Raw genomic sequence first — 15,438 nt, 5'->3', positions numbered from 1 at the left:
TCCTCTTACAAACAGAAATCTTCATCTCTTTTCTGTTTCAGAGTAAATAGTACATACCAGCACTATTTTAAAATAACAAACACTTGATTGAAGAATAAAAACTACATTTAAACACCAAAAAACTCTGAGCCATCTCCGGGAGATGTTGCCTGTGCAACGGCAAAGAGAATGACTGGGAAGTGGCGGAGCCTAGGAGGGATCATATGACCAGCTTTGCTGGGCTCTTTGCCATTTCCTGTTGGGAAGAGAATATCCCACAAGTAAGGATGACGCCGTGGACCGGACACACCTATGTTGGAGAAACATACGCTGTAACTAGAGACGCACAAGGTGGTACAGGAACAGTAAGTCACATCACCTGTGACACAAACATACGCTGTAACTAGAGACGCACAAGGTGGGTACAGGAACTAGTAAGTCACAACACCTGTGACACAAACATACGCTGTAACTAGAGACGCACAAGGTGGTACAGGGAACATGAGGTCCACATCACCTGTGACACAAACATATGCTGTAACTAGAGACGCACAAGGTGGGTACAGAGACAGGAAGTCACATCACCTGTGGACACAAACTACGCTGTAACTAGAGACGCACAAGGTGGTACAGGAACAGGAGGGTCACATCACCTGTGACACAAACATACGTCTGTAACTAGGAGACGCACAGGTGGTACAGAACAGTAAGTCACATCACCTGTGACACAAAGCATACGCTGTAACTTAGAGACGCACAAGGTGGTACAGGAAGACAGTAAGTCACATCTCACCTGTGACACAAACAGACGCTGTAACTAGAGACGCACAAGGTGGTACAGGAACAGTAAAGTCACATCACCTGTGCACAAACATAGCGCTGTAAACTAGAGACGCACAAAGGTGGTACAGGAACAGTAAGTCACATCACCTGTGACACAAACATACGCTGTAACTAGAGACAGCACAAGGTGGTACAGGAACGTAAGTCACATCACCTGTGACAGAAACATACGCTGTAACTAGAGACGCACAAAGGTGGTACAGGAACAGTAAGTCACATCACCTGTGACACAAACATACGCTGTAACTAGAGACACACAAGGTGGTACAGGAACAGTAAGTCACATCACCTGTGACACAAACATATCCTGTAACTAGAGACGCACAAGGTGGTACAGGAACAGTAAGTCACATCACCTGTGACACAAACATACGCTGTAACTAGAGAACGCACAAGGTGGTACAGGAACAGTAAGTCACATCACCTGTGACACAAACATACGCTGTAACTAGAGACGCACAAGGTGGTACAGGAACAGTAAGTCACATCACCTGTGACACAAACATACGCTGTAACTAGAGACGCACAGGTGGTACAGGAACAGTAAGTCACATCACCTGTGTCACAAACATTACGCTGTAACTAGAGACGCACAAGGTGGTACAGAAACAGTAAGTCACATCACCTGTGACACATACATACGCTGTAACTAGAGACGCACAAGGTGTCACAGGAACATGAAGGTCACATCACCCTGTGACACAAACATACGCTGTAACTAGAGACGCACAAGGTGGTACAGGAACAGTAAGTCACATCACCTGTGACACAAACATACGCTGTAACTAGAGACGCACAAGGTGACACAGGAACAGTAAGTCACACCTGTGACACAAACATACGCTGTAACTAGAGACGCACAAGGTGACACAGAACAGTAAGTCACATCACTGTGACACAACATACGCTGTAACTAGAGACGCACAAGGTGGTACAGGAACAGTAAGTCACATCACCCGTGACAGAAACATACGCTGTAACTAGAGACGCACAAGCTGGTACAGGAACAGTAAGTCACATCACCTGTGACAGAAACATACGCTGTAACTAGAGACGCACAAGGTGGTACAGGAACAGTAAGTCACATCACCTGTGACACAAACATACGCTGTAACTAGAGACGCACAGTAAGTCACATCACCTGTGACAGAAACATACGCTGTAATAGAGACGCACAAGGTGGTACAGGAACATAAGTCACATCACCCTGTGACACAAAACATACGCTGTAACTAGAGACGCACAAGGTGGTACAGGAACAGTAAGTCACATCACCTGTGACACAAACATACGCTGTAACTAGAGACGCACAAGGTGGTACAGGACAGTGAAGTCACATCACACCTGTGACACAAACATACGCTGTAACTAGAGACGCACAAAGGGTGTCATCAGGAACAGTAAGTCACATCACCTGGGACACAAACATACGCTGTAACTAGTAGACGCACAAGGTAGGTACAGGAACAGTAAGTCACATCACCTGTGGACACAAACATACGCTGTAACTAGAGACAGCACAAGGTGGTACAGGAACAGTAAGTCACATCACCCTTTGACGACAAACAGACGCATTAACTAGAGACCTGGCACAAGGTGGTACAGGAACAGTAAGTCACATCACCTGTGACAGAAACATACGCTGTAACTGAGAGACGCACAAGGTGGTACAGGAACAGTAAGTCACATCACCTGTGTCGACAAACTTACGCTGTAACTAGAGACGCACAAGTGTGTACAGGAACAGTAAGTCACACTCACCTGTGACACAAACTACGCTGTAACTAGAGACGCACAAGGTGGTACAGGAACAGTAAGTCACATCACCCTGTGACACAAACATACGCTGTAACTAGAGACGCACAAGGGTGGTACAGGAACAGTAAGTCACATCACCTGTGACACAAACATACGCTGTAACTAGAGACGCACAAGGTGGTACAGGAACAGTAAGTCACATCACCTGTGACACAAACATACGCTGTACTAGAGACGCACAAGGTGGTACAGGAAACAGTAAGTCACATCACCTGTGACACAAACATACGCTGTAACTAGAGACGCACAAGGTGGTACAGGAACAGTAAGTCACATCACCTGTGACACAAACATACGCTGTATCTAGAGACGCACAAGGTGGTACAGGAACAGTAAGTCACATCACCTGTGACACAAACATACGCTGTAACTAGAGACGCACAAGGTGGTACAGGAACAGTAAGTCACATCACCTGTGACACAAACATACGCTGTAACTAGAGACGCACAAGGTGGTACAAGGAACAGTACAGTCACATCACCTGTGACACAAACATACGCTGTAACTAGAGACCACAAGGTGGTACAGGAACAGTAAGTCACATCACCTGTGACAGAAACATACGCTGTAACTAGAGACGCACAAGGTGGTACAGGAACAGTAAGTCACATCACCTGTGACACAAACATACGCTGTAACTAGAGACGCACAAGGTGGGTACAGGAACAGTAAGTCACATCACCTGTGACACAAACATACGCTGTAACTAGAGACGCACAAGGTGGTACAGGAACAGTAAGTCACATCACCTGTGACACAAACATACGCTGTAACTAGAGACGCACAAGGTGGTACAGGAACAGTAAGTCACATCACCTGTGACACAAACATACGCTGTAACTAGAGACGCACAAGGTGGTACAGGAACAGTAAGTCACATCACCTGTGACACAAACATACGCTGTAACTAGAGACGCACAAGGTGGTACAGGAACAGTAAGTCACATCACCTGTGACACAAACATACGCTGTAACTAGAGACGCACAAGGTGGTACAGGAACAGTAAGTCACATCACCTGTGACCACAAACATACGCTGTAACTAGAGACGCACAAGGGGTACAGGAACAGTAAGTCACCATCACCTGTGACACAAACATACGCTGTAACTAGAGACGCACAAGGTGGTACAGGAACAGTAAGTCACATCACCTGTGACACAAACATACGCTGTAACTAGAGACGCACAAGGTGGTACAGGAACAGTAAGTCACATCACCTGTGACACAAACATACGCTGTAACTAGAGACGCACAAGGTGGTACAGGAACATGAGGTCACATCACCTGTGACACAAACATACGCTGTAACTAGAGACGCACAAGGTGGTACAGGAACAGTAAGTCACATCACCTGTGACACAAACATACGCTGTAACTAGAGACGCACAAGGTGGTACAGGAACATGAGGTCACATCACCTGTGACACAAACATACGCTGTAACTAGAGACGCACAAGGTGGTACAGGAACAGTAAGTCACATCACCTGTGACACAAACATACGCTGTAACTAGAGACGCACAAGGTGGTACAGGAACAGTAAGTCACATCACCTGTGACACAAACATACGCTGTAACTAGAGACGCACAAGGTGGTACAGGAACAGTAAGTCACATCACCTGTGACACAAACATACGCTGTAACTAGAGACGCACAAGGTGGTACAGGAACAGTAAGTCACATCACCTGTGACACAAACATACGCTGTAACTAGAGACGCACAAGGTGGTACAGGAACAGTAAGTCACATCACCTGTGACACAAACATACGCTGTAACTAGAGACGCACAAGGTGGTACAGGAACAGTAAGTCACATCACCTGTGACACAAACATACGCTGTAACTAGAGACGCACAAGGTGGTACAGGAACAGTAAGTCACATCACCTGTGACACAAACATACGCTGTAACTAGAGACGCACAAGGTGGTACAGGAACAGTAAGTCACATCACCTGTGACACAAACATACGCTGTAACTAGAGACGCACAAGGTGGTACAGGAACAGTAAGTCACATCACCTGTGACACAAACATACGCTGTAACTAGAGACGCACAAGGTGGTACAGGAACAGTAAGTCACATCACCTGTGACACAAACATACGCTGTAACTAGAGACGCACAAGGTGGTACAGGAACAGTAAGTCACATCACCTGTGACACAAACATACGCTGTAACTAGAGACGCACAAGGTGGTACAGGAACAGTAAGTCACATCACCTGTGACACAAACATACGCTGTAACTAGAGACGCACAAGGTGGTACAGGAACAGTAAGTCACATCACCTGTGACACAAACATACGCTGTAACTAGAGACGCACAAGGTGGTACAGGAACAGTAAGTCACATCACCTGTGACACAAACATACGCTGTAACTAGAGACGCACAAGGTGGTACAGGAACAGTAAGTCACATCACCTGTGACACAAACATACGCTGTAACTAGAGACGCACAAGGTGGTACAGGAACAGTAAGTCACATCACCTGTGACACAAACATACGCTGTAACTAGAGACGCACAAGGTGGTACAGGAACAGTAAGTCACATCACCTGTGACACAAACATACGCTGTAACTAGAGACGCACAAGGTGGTACAGGAACAGTAAGTCACATCACCTGTGACACAAACATACGCTGTAACTAGAGACGCACAAGGTGGTACAGGAACAGTAAGTCACATCACCTGTGACACAAACATACGCTGTAACTAGAGACGCACAAGGTGGTACAGGAACAGTAAGTCACATCACCTGTGACACAAACATACGCTGTAACTAGAGACGCACAAGGTGGTACAGGAACAGTAAGTCACATCACCTGTGACACAAACATACGCTGTAACTAGAGACGCACAAGGTGGTACAGGAACAGTAAGTCACATCACCTGTGACACAAACATACGCTGTAACTAGAGACGCACAAGGTGGTACAGGAACAGTAAGTCACATCACCTGTGACACAAACATACGCTGTAACTAGAGACGCACAAGGTGGTACAGGAACAGTAAGTCACATCACCTGTGACACAAACATACGCTGTAACTAGAGACGCACAAGGTGGTACAGGAACAGTAAGTCACATCACCTGTGACACAAACATACGCTGTAACTAGAGACGCACAAGGTGGTACAGGAACAGTAAGTCACATCACCTGTGACACAAACATACGCTGTAACTAGAGACGCACAAGGTGGTACAGGAACAGTAAGTCACATCACCTGTGACACAAACATACGCTGTAACTAGAGACGCACAAGGTGGTACAGGAACAGTAAGTCACATCACCTGTGACACAAACATACGCTGTAACTAGAGACGCACAAGGTGGTACAGGAACAGTAAGTCACATCACCTGTGACACAAACATACGCTGTAACTAGAGACGCACAAGGTGGTACAGGAACAGTAAGTCACATCACCTGTGACACAAACATACGCTGTAACTAGAGACGCACAAGGTGGTACAGGAACAGTAAGTCACATCACCTGTGACACAAACATACGCTGTAACTAGAGACGCACAAGGTGGTACAGGAACAGTAAGTCACATCACCTGTGACACAAACATACGCTGTAACTAGAGACGCACAAGGTGGTACAGGAACAGTAAGTCACATCACCTGTGACACAAACATACGCTGTAACTAGAGACGCACAAGGTGGTACAGGAACAGTAAGTCACATCACCTGTGACACAAACATACGCTGTAACTAGAGACGCACAAGGTGGTACAGGAACAGTAAGTCACATCACCTGTGACACAAACATACGCTGTAACTAGAGACGCACAAGGTGGTACAGGAACAGTAAGTCACATCACCTGTGACACAAACATACGCTGTAACTAGAGACGCACAAGGTGGTACAGGAACAGTAAGTCACATCACCTGTGACACAAACATACGCTGTAACTAGAGACGCACAAGGTGGTACAGGAACAGTAAGTCACATCACCTGTGACACAAACATACGCTGTAACTAGAGACGCACAAGGTGGTACAGGAACAGTAAGTCACATCACCTGTGACACAAACATACGCTGTAACTAGAGACGCACAAGGTGGTACAGGAACAGTAAGTCACATCACCTGTGACACAAACATACGCTGTAACTAGAGACGCACAAGGTGGTACAGGAACAGTAAGTCACATCACCTGTGACACAAACATACGCTGTAACTAGAGACGCACAAGGTGGTACAGGAACATGAGGTCACATCACCTGTGACACAAACATACGCTGTAACTAGAGACGCACAAGGTGGTACAGGAACAGTAAGTCACATCACCTGTGACACAAACATACGCTGTAACTAGAGACGCACAAGGTGGTACAGGAACAGTAAGTCACATCACCTGTGACAGAAACATACGCTGTAACTAGAGACGCACAAGGTGGTACAGGAACAGTGAGGTCACATCACCTGTGACACAAACATACGCTGTAACTAGAGACGCACAAGGTGACACAGGAACAGTAAGTCACATCACCTGTGACACAAACATACGCTGTAACTAGAGACGCACAAGGTGGTACAGGAACAGTAAGTCACATCACCTGTGACACAAACATACGCTGTAACTAGAGACGCACAAGGTGGTACAGGAACAGTAAGTCACATCACCTGTGACACAAACATACGCTGTAACTAGAGACGCACAAGGTGGAAACAGGAACAGTAAGTCACATCACCTGTGACACAAACATACGCTGTAACTAGAGACGCACAAGGTGGTACAGGAACAGTAAGTCACATCACCTGTGACACAAACATACGCTGTAACTAGAGACGCACAAGGTGGTACAGGAACAGTAAGTCACATCACCTGTGACACAAACATACGCTGTAACTAGAGACGCACAAGGTGGTACAGGAACAGTAAGTCACATCACCTGTGACACAAACATACGCTGTAACTAGAGACGCACAAGGTGGTACAGGAACAGTAAGTCACATCACCTGTGACACAAACATACGCTGTAACTAGAGACGCACAAGGTGGTACAGGAACAGTAAGTCACATCACCTGTGACAGAAACATACGCTGTAACTAGAGACGTACAAGGTGGTACAGGAACAGTAAGTCACATCACCTGTGACACAAACATACGCTGTAACTAGAGACGCACAAGGTGACACAGGAACAGTAAGTCACATCACTTGTGACACAAACATACGCTGTAACTAGAGACGCACAAGGTGGTACAGGAACAGTAAGTCACATCACCTGTGACACAAACATACGCTGTAACTAGAGACGCACAAGGTGGTACAGGAACAATAAGTCACATCACCTGTGACACAAACATACGCTGTAACTAGAGACGCACAAGGCGGTACAGGAACAGTAAGTCACATCACCTGTGACAGAAACATACGCTGTAACTAGAGACGCACAAGGTGGTACAGGAACATGAGGTCACATCACCTGTGACACAAACATACGCTGTAACTAGAGACGCACAAGGTGGTACAGGAACAGTAAGTCACATCACCTGTGACAAACATACGCTGTAACTAGAGACGCACAAGGTGGTACAGGAACAGTAAGTCACATCACCTGTGACACAAACATACGCTGTAACTAGAGACGCACAAGGTGGTACAGGAACAGTAAGTCACATCACCTGTGACACAAACATACGCTGTAACTAGAGACGCACAAGGTGGCACAGGAACAGTAAGTCACATCACCTGTGACACAAACATACGCTGTAACTAGAGACGCACAAGGTGGTACAGGAACAGTAAGTCACATCACCTGTGACAGAAACATACGCTGTAACTAGAGACGCACAAGGTGACACAGGAACAGTAAGTCACATCACCTGTGACACAAACATACGCTGTAACTAGAGACGCACAAGGTGGTACAGGAACAGTAAGTCACATCACCTGTGACACAAACATACGCTGTAACTAGAGACGCACAAGATGGTACAGGAACAGTAAGTCACATCACCCGTGACAGAAACATACGCTGTAACTAGAGACGCACAAGGTGGTACAGGAACAGTAAGTCACATCAGCTGTGACACAAACATACGCTGTAACTAGAGACGCACAAGGTGACACAGGAACAGTAAGTCACATCACCTGTGACACAAACATACGCTGTAACTAGAGACGCACAAGGTGACACAGGAACAGTAAGTCACATCACCTGTGACACAAACATACGCTGTAACTAGAGACGCACAAGGTGGTACAGGAACAGTAAGTCACATCACCTGTGACACAAACATACGCTGTAACTAGAGACGCACAAGGTGGTACAGGAACAGTAAGTCACATCACCTGTGACAGAAACATACGCTGTAACTAGAGACGCACAAGGTGGTACAGGAACAGTAAGTCACATCACCTGTGACACAAACATACGCTGTAACTAGAGACGCACAAGGTGGTACAGGAACAGTAAGTCACATCACCTGTGACACAAACATATGCTGTAACTAGAGACGCACAAGGTGGTACAGGAACAGTAAGTCACATCACCTGTGACACAAACATACGCTGTAACTAGAGACGCACAAGGTGGTACAGGAACAGTAAGTCACATCACCTGTGACACAAACATACGCTGTAACTAGAGACGCACAAGGTGGTACAGGAACAGTAAGTCACATCACCCGTGACAGAAACATACTCGGCAACTAGAGACGCACGATGTGGCTTTCAAACAGCGCATATTAATGTGTGCAATTTTTCGATAAATTTGTGCGCATTAGTGTGCTTCTCCAAGGGCGAGCTGCAGAGAACTCTGAAGAGAATACAAAGGAGAATTCTCCCTTGATGAATCTAGCCTTATGTGACCAAGCCGAAAGCAAACAATGAAACATTTCTTCCTCTTAAACATAAAGGGAGAAATCCCTCAGCAGTAGTACAGCTCTGACTTAAAGGGACAGTCTACACCAGAATTTTTATTGTTTTAAAAGATAGATAATCCCTTTATTACCCATTTCCCAGTTTTGCATAACCAACACAGTTATATTAATATACTTTCTCTTGTAAGATGTATCGAGTCCACGGATTCATCCTTTACTTGTGGGATATTCTCCTTCCCAACAGGAAGTGGCAAAGAGAGCACACAGCAGAGCTGTCCATATAGCTCCCCCTCCAGCTCCACCCCCCAGTCATTCACTTTGCCGGCTCTAAGCAATCGGAAGGGTAAAGTGAATGTGGTAGAAAAATTTTAGTTTTTATTTTCAACAAGCAAGATTTTGTTATTTTAAATGGTACCGGTGTGTACTATTTACTCTCTAGCAGAAAGGAGATGAAGATTTCTGCAGGGAGGAAGATGATTTTAGCATGTTGTAACTAAAATCCACTGCTGTTCCCACACAGGACTGAGGAGTACAAGAAAACTTCAGTTGGGGGAAACGGTTTGCAGGTTAGGCTGCAATAAGGTATGTTCAGTCTTTTTTCTTCTAGACAAGACTGTGATAATGCTAGAGAAGACTGATAATATCCCCATGAGGGAAGGGTAAGCTGTATTCAGAGACTAAGTATGGAATTTCAAGCTTACATAACAGGGCTAGTTTATGCTGGTTGACACTATTTTATGGCAAACGTTTTTTTATTGAAAATATCGTTTTTTGAGACACTTTGAAGGTTCCTTTGGGTTTCTTTCAGGGAGTTGTTACCCACATGGCTAATATTAAAACACTTTGGAGTGTTTCTTTAGGCCTCACAAGCACCGTAGTGAGGTGGGAGGGGCCTAATTTTGCGCCTCTGTTGCGCAGTTATATTTGACTAGAAGTTCAGGCTGTTTCACATGGAGGGTCCTGCTGCAGTTTGAGGGCCTATAAGAAGCTTTTTCACCACAAATCTGGTTCCTAAGGGAAGGTAGGGCCACAGCTGTGGCAAGGTGCTGAACGTTTTTTTAACCGTTTTTTTGGCTTACTGTCGATCCGGTTTGGGCATTAAGGGGTTAATCGTTTTTATTGCTACAAGGGTAAACAGGCCAAGAAGCCTGCAGCTGCCTCCCAGACAGCATGAAGGGGTAGCCCCCGATCCGGGACCGGATCTAGTAGGGGGCAGACTTTCTCTCTTCGCTCAGGCTTGGGCAAGAGATGTACTTGATCCCTGGGCCTTAGAGATTGTATCCCAGGGATATCTTCTAGAATTCAAGGACTCCCCTCCAAGGATAAGGTTCCACATTTCTCGTCTGTCTACAGACCAGACAAAGAAAGAGGCGTTCTTACGCTGTGTAGAAGACCTAAATACAATGGGAGTGATCCACCCAGTTCCAATGGCGGAACAAGGGCTGGGTTTTTACTCAAACCTGTTTGTGGTTCCCAAGAAAGAAGGAACTTTCAGACCAATCCTGGATCTCAAAATTCTAAACAAATCCCTCAGAGTCCAGTCATTCAAGATGGAGACCATTCGGACAATCTTACCAATGATCCAGGAGGGTCAATATATGACCACCGTGGATTTAAAGGATGCGTATCTGCACATTCCTATCCACAAAGATCATCAGCAGTTTCTCAGGTTCGCCTTTCTCGACAAGCATTACCAGTTTGTGGCTCTTCCTTTCGGGTTGGCCACTGCTCCCAGAATTTTCACAAAGGTGCTAGGGTCCCTCCTGGCGGTTCTAAGACCGCGGGGCATAGCAGTGGCGCCTTATCTAGACGACATCTTAATTCAGGCGTCGACTTTCCAAAGAGCAAAGTCTCACACGGAAATTGTATTGGCCTTTCTGAGGTCTCACGGGTGGAAGGTGGACCTCAAAAAGAGTTCTCTCTCCCCCCTCACAAGAGTTTCCTTCCTAGGAACTCTGATAGACTCGGTAGAAATGAAAATATTTCTGACGAAGGTCAGAAAGTCAAAACTCTTAACCACTTGCCGAGCCCTTCATTCCATTCCTCGGCCATCTGTAGCTCAGTGCATGGAGACGATCGGATTAATGGTAGCGGCAATGGACATAGTCCCTTTTGCGCGGATACACCTCAGACCACTGCAACTATGCATGCTCAAACAGTGGAGTGGGGATTATGCAGATTTGTCTCCTCAAATACAGCTGGACCAGGGGACCAGAGATTCTCTTCTCTGGTGGTTGTCTCAGGATCACCTGTCTCAGGGAATGTGTTTCCGCAGACCAGAGTGGATCATCGTAACGACCGACGCCAGTCTGTTGGGCTGGGGTGCAGTCTGGGACTCCCTGAAAGCTCAGGGCTTATGGTCTCGGGAAGAGGCTCTTCTCCCGATAAACATTCTGCAACTGAGGGCGATATTCAACGCGCTTCAGGCATGGCCTCAGCTAGCTGCGGCCAAATTCATCAGATTTCAGTCGGACAACATCACGACTGTAGCTTACGTCAATCATCAGGGAGGAACAAGGAGTTCCCTAGCAATGATGGAAGTAACCAAGATAATCAGGTGGGCGGAGGATCACTCCTGCCATCTCTCAGCAATTCACATCCCAGGAGTAGACAACTGGGAGGCGGATTTTCTAAGTCGTCAGACTATTCACCCGGGGGAGTGGGAACTCCACCCGGAGGTATTTGCCCAGCTGACTCAGCTATGGGGCACTCCAGAATTGGATCTGATGGCGTCCCGTCAGAACACCAAACTTCCTCTTTACGGGTCCAGGTCCCGGGATCCCCAGGCGGTGCTGATAGATGCTCTAGAAGCCTTGGTCCTTCAATCTGGCCTATGTTTTTCCACCGTTTCCTCTCCTCCCTCGTCTGGTTGCCAGAATCAAGCAGGAGAGGGCTTCGGTGATTCTGATAGCGCCTGCGTGGCCACGCAGGACCTGGTATGCAGACCTAGTGGACATGTCATCTGTCCCACCATGGACACTACCAATGAGGCAGGACCTTCTAATACAAGGTCCTTTCAAGCATCCAAATCTAATTTCTCTGCGTCTGACTGCTTGGAGATTGAACGCCTAATTCTATCAAAGCGTGGTTTCTCTGAGTCGGTAATTGATACCCTGATTCAGGCTAGAAAGCCTGTCACCAGGAAAATCTACCATAAGATTTGGCGAAAATATCTTTTTTGGTGTGAATACAAGGGCTACTCATGGAGTAAGATTAGGATTCCCAGGATATTGTCCTTTCTCCAAGAAGGATTGGAGAAAGGATTATCAGCTAGTTCCTTAAAAGGACAGATATCTGCTTTGTCTATCCTTTTACACAAACGTCTGGCAGAGGTACCAGACGTTCAAGCGTTTAGTCAGGCTTTAGTCAGAATCAAGCCTGTTTATAGACCTGTGGCTCCGCCATGGAGTCTGAATTTAGTTCTTTCAGTTCTGCAAGGGGTTCCATTTGAACCTTTACATTCCATAGATATTAAGCTTTTATCTTGGAAAGTTTTGTTTTTGGTAGCTATCTCTTCTGCTCGAAGAGTTTCAGAGTTATCTGCTTTACAGTGTGATTCACCTTACCTGTTTTTCCATGCAGATAAGGTAGTTTTGTGTACCAAACCCGGTTTTCTTCCTACGGTTGTGTCTAATAAGAATATTAACCAGGAAATTGTTGTTCCTTCTCTGTGTCCTAATCCTTCTTCGAAGAAGGAACGTCTGTTACACAATCTTGATGTGGTTCGTGCTTTAAAATTCTATTTACAAGCAACTAAGGATTTCAGACAAACACCTTCATTGTTTGTTATCTATTCTGGTAAGAGGAGAGTTCAGAAGGCGACTGCTACCTCTCTTTCCCTTTGGCTGAAAAGTATCATCCGTTTGGCCTATGAGACTGCTGGCCAGCAGCCTCCTGAAACAATTACTGCTCATTCTACCAGAGCAGTGGCTTCCACATGGGCTTTTAAAAATGAGGCTTCTGTTGAACAGATTTGTAAGGCAGCGACTTGGTCTTCGCTGCATACTTTTTACAAATTTTACAAATTCGATACTTTTGCTTCTTCGGAGGGTATTTTTGGGAGAAAGGTTTTACAAGCAGTGGTGCCTTCCGTTTAAGGTACCTGTCTTGTTCCCTCCCTTCATCCGTGTCCTAAAGCTTTGGTATTGGTATCCCACAAGTAAAGGATGAATCCGTGGACTCGATACATCTTACAAGAGAAAACAGAATTTATGCTTAACTGATAAATTACTTTCTCTTGTGATGTATCGAGTCCACGGCCCGCCCTGGCTATTAAGTCAGGTAGCTTTTTTGTTAAACTACAGTCACCACTGCACCCTATGGTTTCTCCTTTTTCTTCCTAACCTTCGGTCGAATGACTGGGGGGTGGAGCTGGAGGGGGAGCTATATGGACAGCTCTGCTGTGTGCTCTCTTTGCCACTTCCTGTTGGGAAGGAGAATATCCCACAAGTAAAGGATGAATCCGTGGACTCGATACATCACAAGAGAAAGTAATTTATCAGGTAAGCATAAATTCTATTTTTAACCTCTGTGATTATCTTGTATCTAAGCCTCTGCAAACTGCCCCTTTTTTCAGTTCTTTTGACAGACTTGCAGTCTAGCCAATCAGTGCCTGCTCCCAGATTACTTCACGTGCACGAGCACAGTGTTATCTATATGAAGTATGTGAACTAACACCCTCTAGTGGTGAAAAACTGTTAAAATGCAATCTGAAAGAGGTGGGCTTCAAGGTCTAAGAAATTAGCATATGAACCTCCTAGGCTAAGCTTTCAACTAAGAATACCAAGAGAACAAAGCAAAATTGGTGATAAAAGTAAATTGGAAAATTGTTTAAAATTACATGCTCTATCTGAATCATGAAAATTTATTTTGGCCTAGACTGTCCCTTTAAGGAGGACTCTAAGGCAGCTCTGTATTTACGCTTCATATGAGCCACAGCATAACAGTTATTATTAGATTTTTACTTCACAAGAGACGCATAACTAGGGGAACAGCAATAAACAAGGGAACTATACTTTTTGAAAGAGCATAAAGAAATATCTTTAGATATAAACAGTGGAACAAGCATAAAATAAGTTAACCTTTTAACGCCGTTATGCCGTTCTATTCCATCACAATTACACTAGGCTTTAGTGCCGTTAGGAAGAAATAGAACGTCATAACCGTTGGCTGTCCTAAAGCCAATGGCGCTTTCATGATGTGATCGCGGTCTGGAGGGCATGCCTAGCGTCACAGTGACGCCTCCCTGGTCCAATCCCATCATTGAAATGTCACAATCACGTGCACGATTGCAGGATTTTAATTTGTTTACATCGGAACCTTGTTCCGATGTAGACAAATTAACCCTGTCATCAAAGGGTTAAAAAAGAAAACATAGTTTCTACCTATTTGTCAGAGCACATCTACCCACCAGTGCTGATATTGTTCTAGCACACATCTTCTTCTTCAGAGGCCAAGTCTGCCTCATACCTAACGGTAAGATTACTGCCCTTTAATGTAAAGTTGTTGCCAACTACATCCATCTAAAAAGAAAAAACAGCACAGCCAGCATCAGATAAATAGGAAGAAATCTTTAGTGTGCTCACACCTTATATGTAACACACATCTGTCCAGACGAGAGTTGTTTGTTTCATGTCTGCATTATTTCCCTGTCGCACGTGACTTCCATCTAATTTGTGTGGCGATTCTTTACCTTGTTTTATGGAGTGACAGCTAGGGGGGGACTGACGAATTGTTATCTGGCTTGTCTGATCTAGTCTCCTACACCTTTATGTACCTCTGCTGATTGGACAGATTTGCTTCCTGGCTATGTTTCCAGCACTGACGCCTAAGCTACCTGCTGTTACCGTCCTTTAGCGTCTTCCTCACTACTGCTTTCAAATACCCAGTATCACTTCCCTCCAGGAGAAGAGTCAGACCCCGGGCACTGTTCAGGATTTATGTCAGTTTACATTTA

Source organism: Bombina bombina, chromosome 5, assembly GCF_027579735.1.
Source record: "Bombina bombina isolate aBomBom1 chromosome 5, aBomBom1.pri, whole genome shotgun sequence".
Lineage (NCBI taxonomy): Eukaryota > Metazoa > Chordata > Amphibia > Anura > Bombinatoridae > Bombina > Bombina bombina.
Note: the sequence above shows the minus strand (reverse complement) of the source record.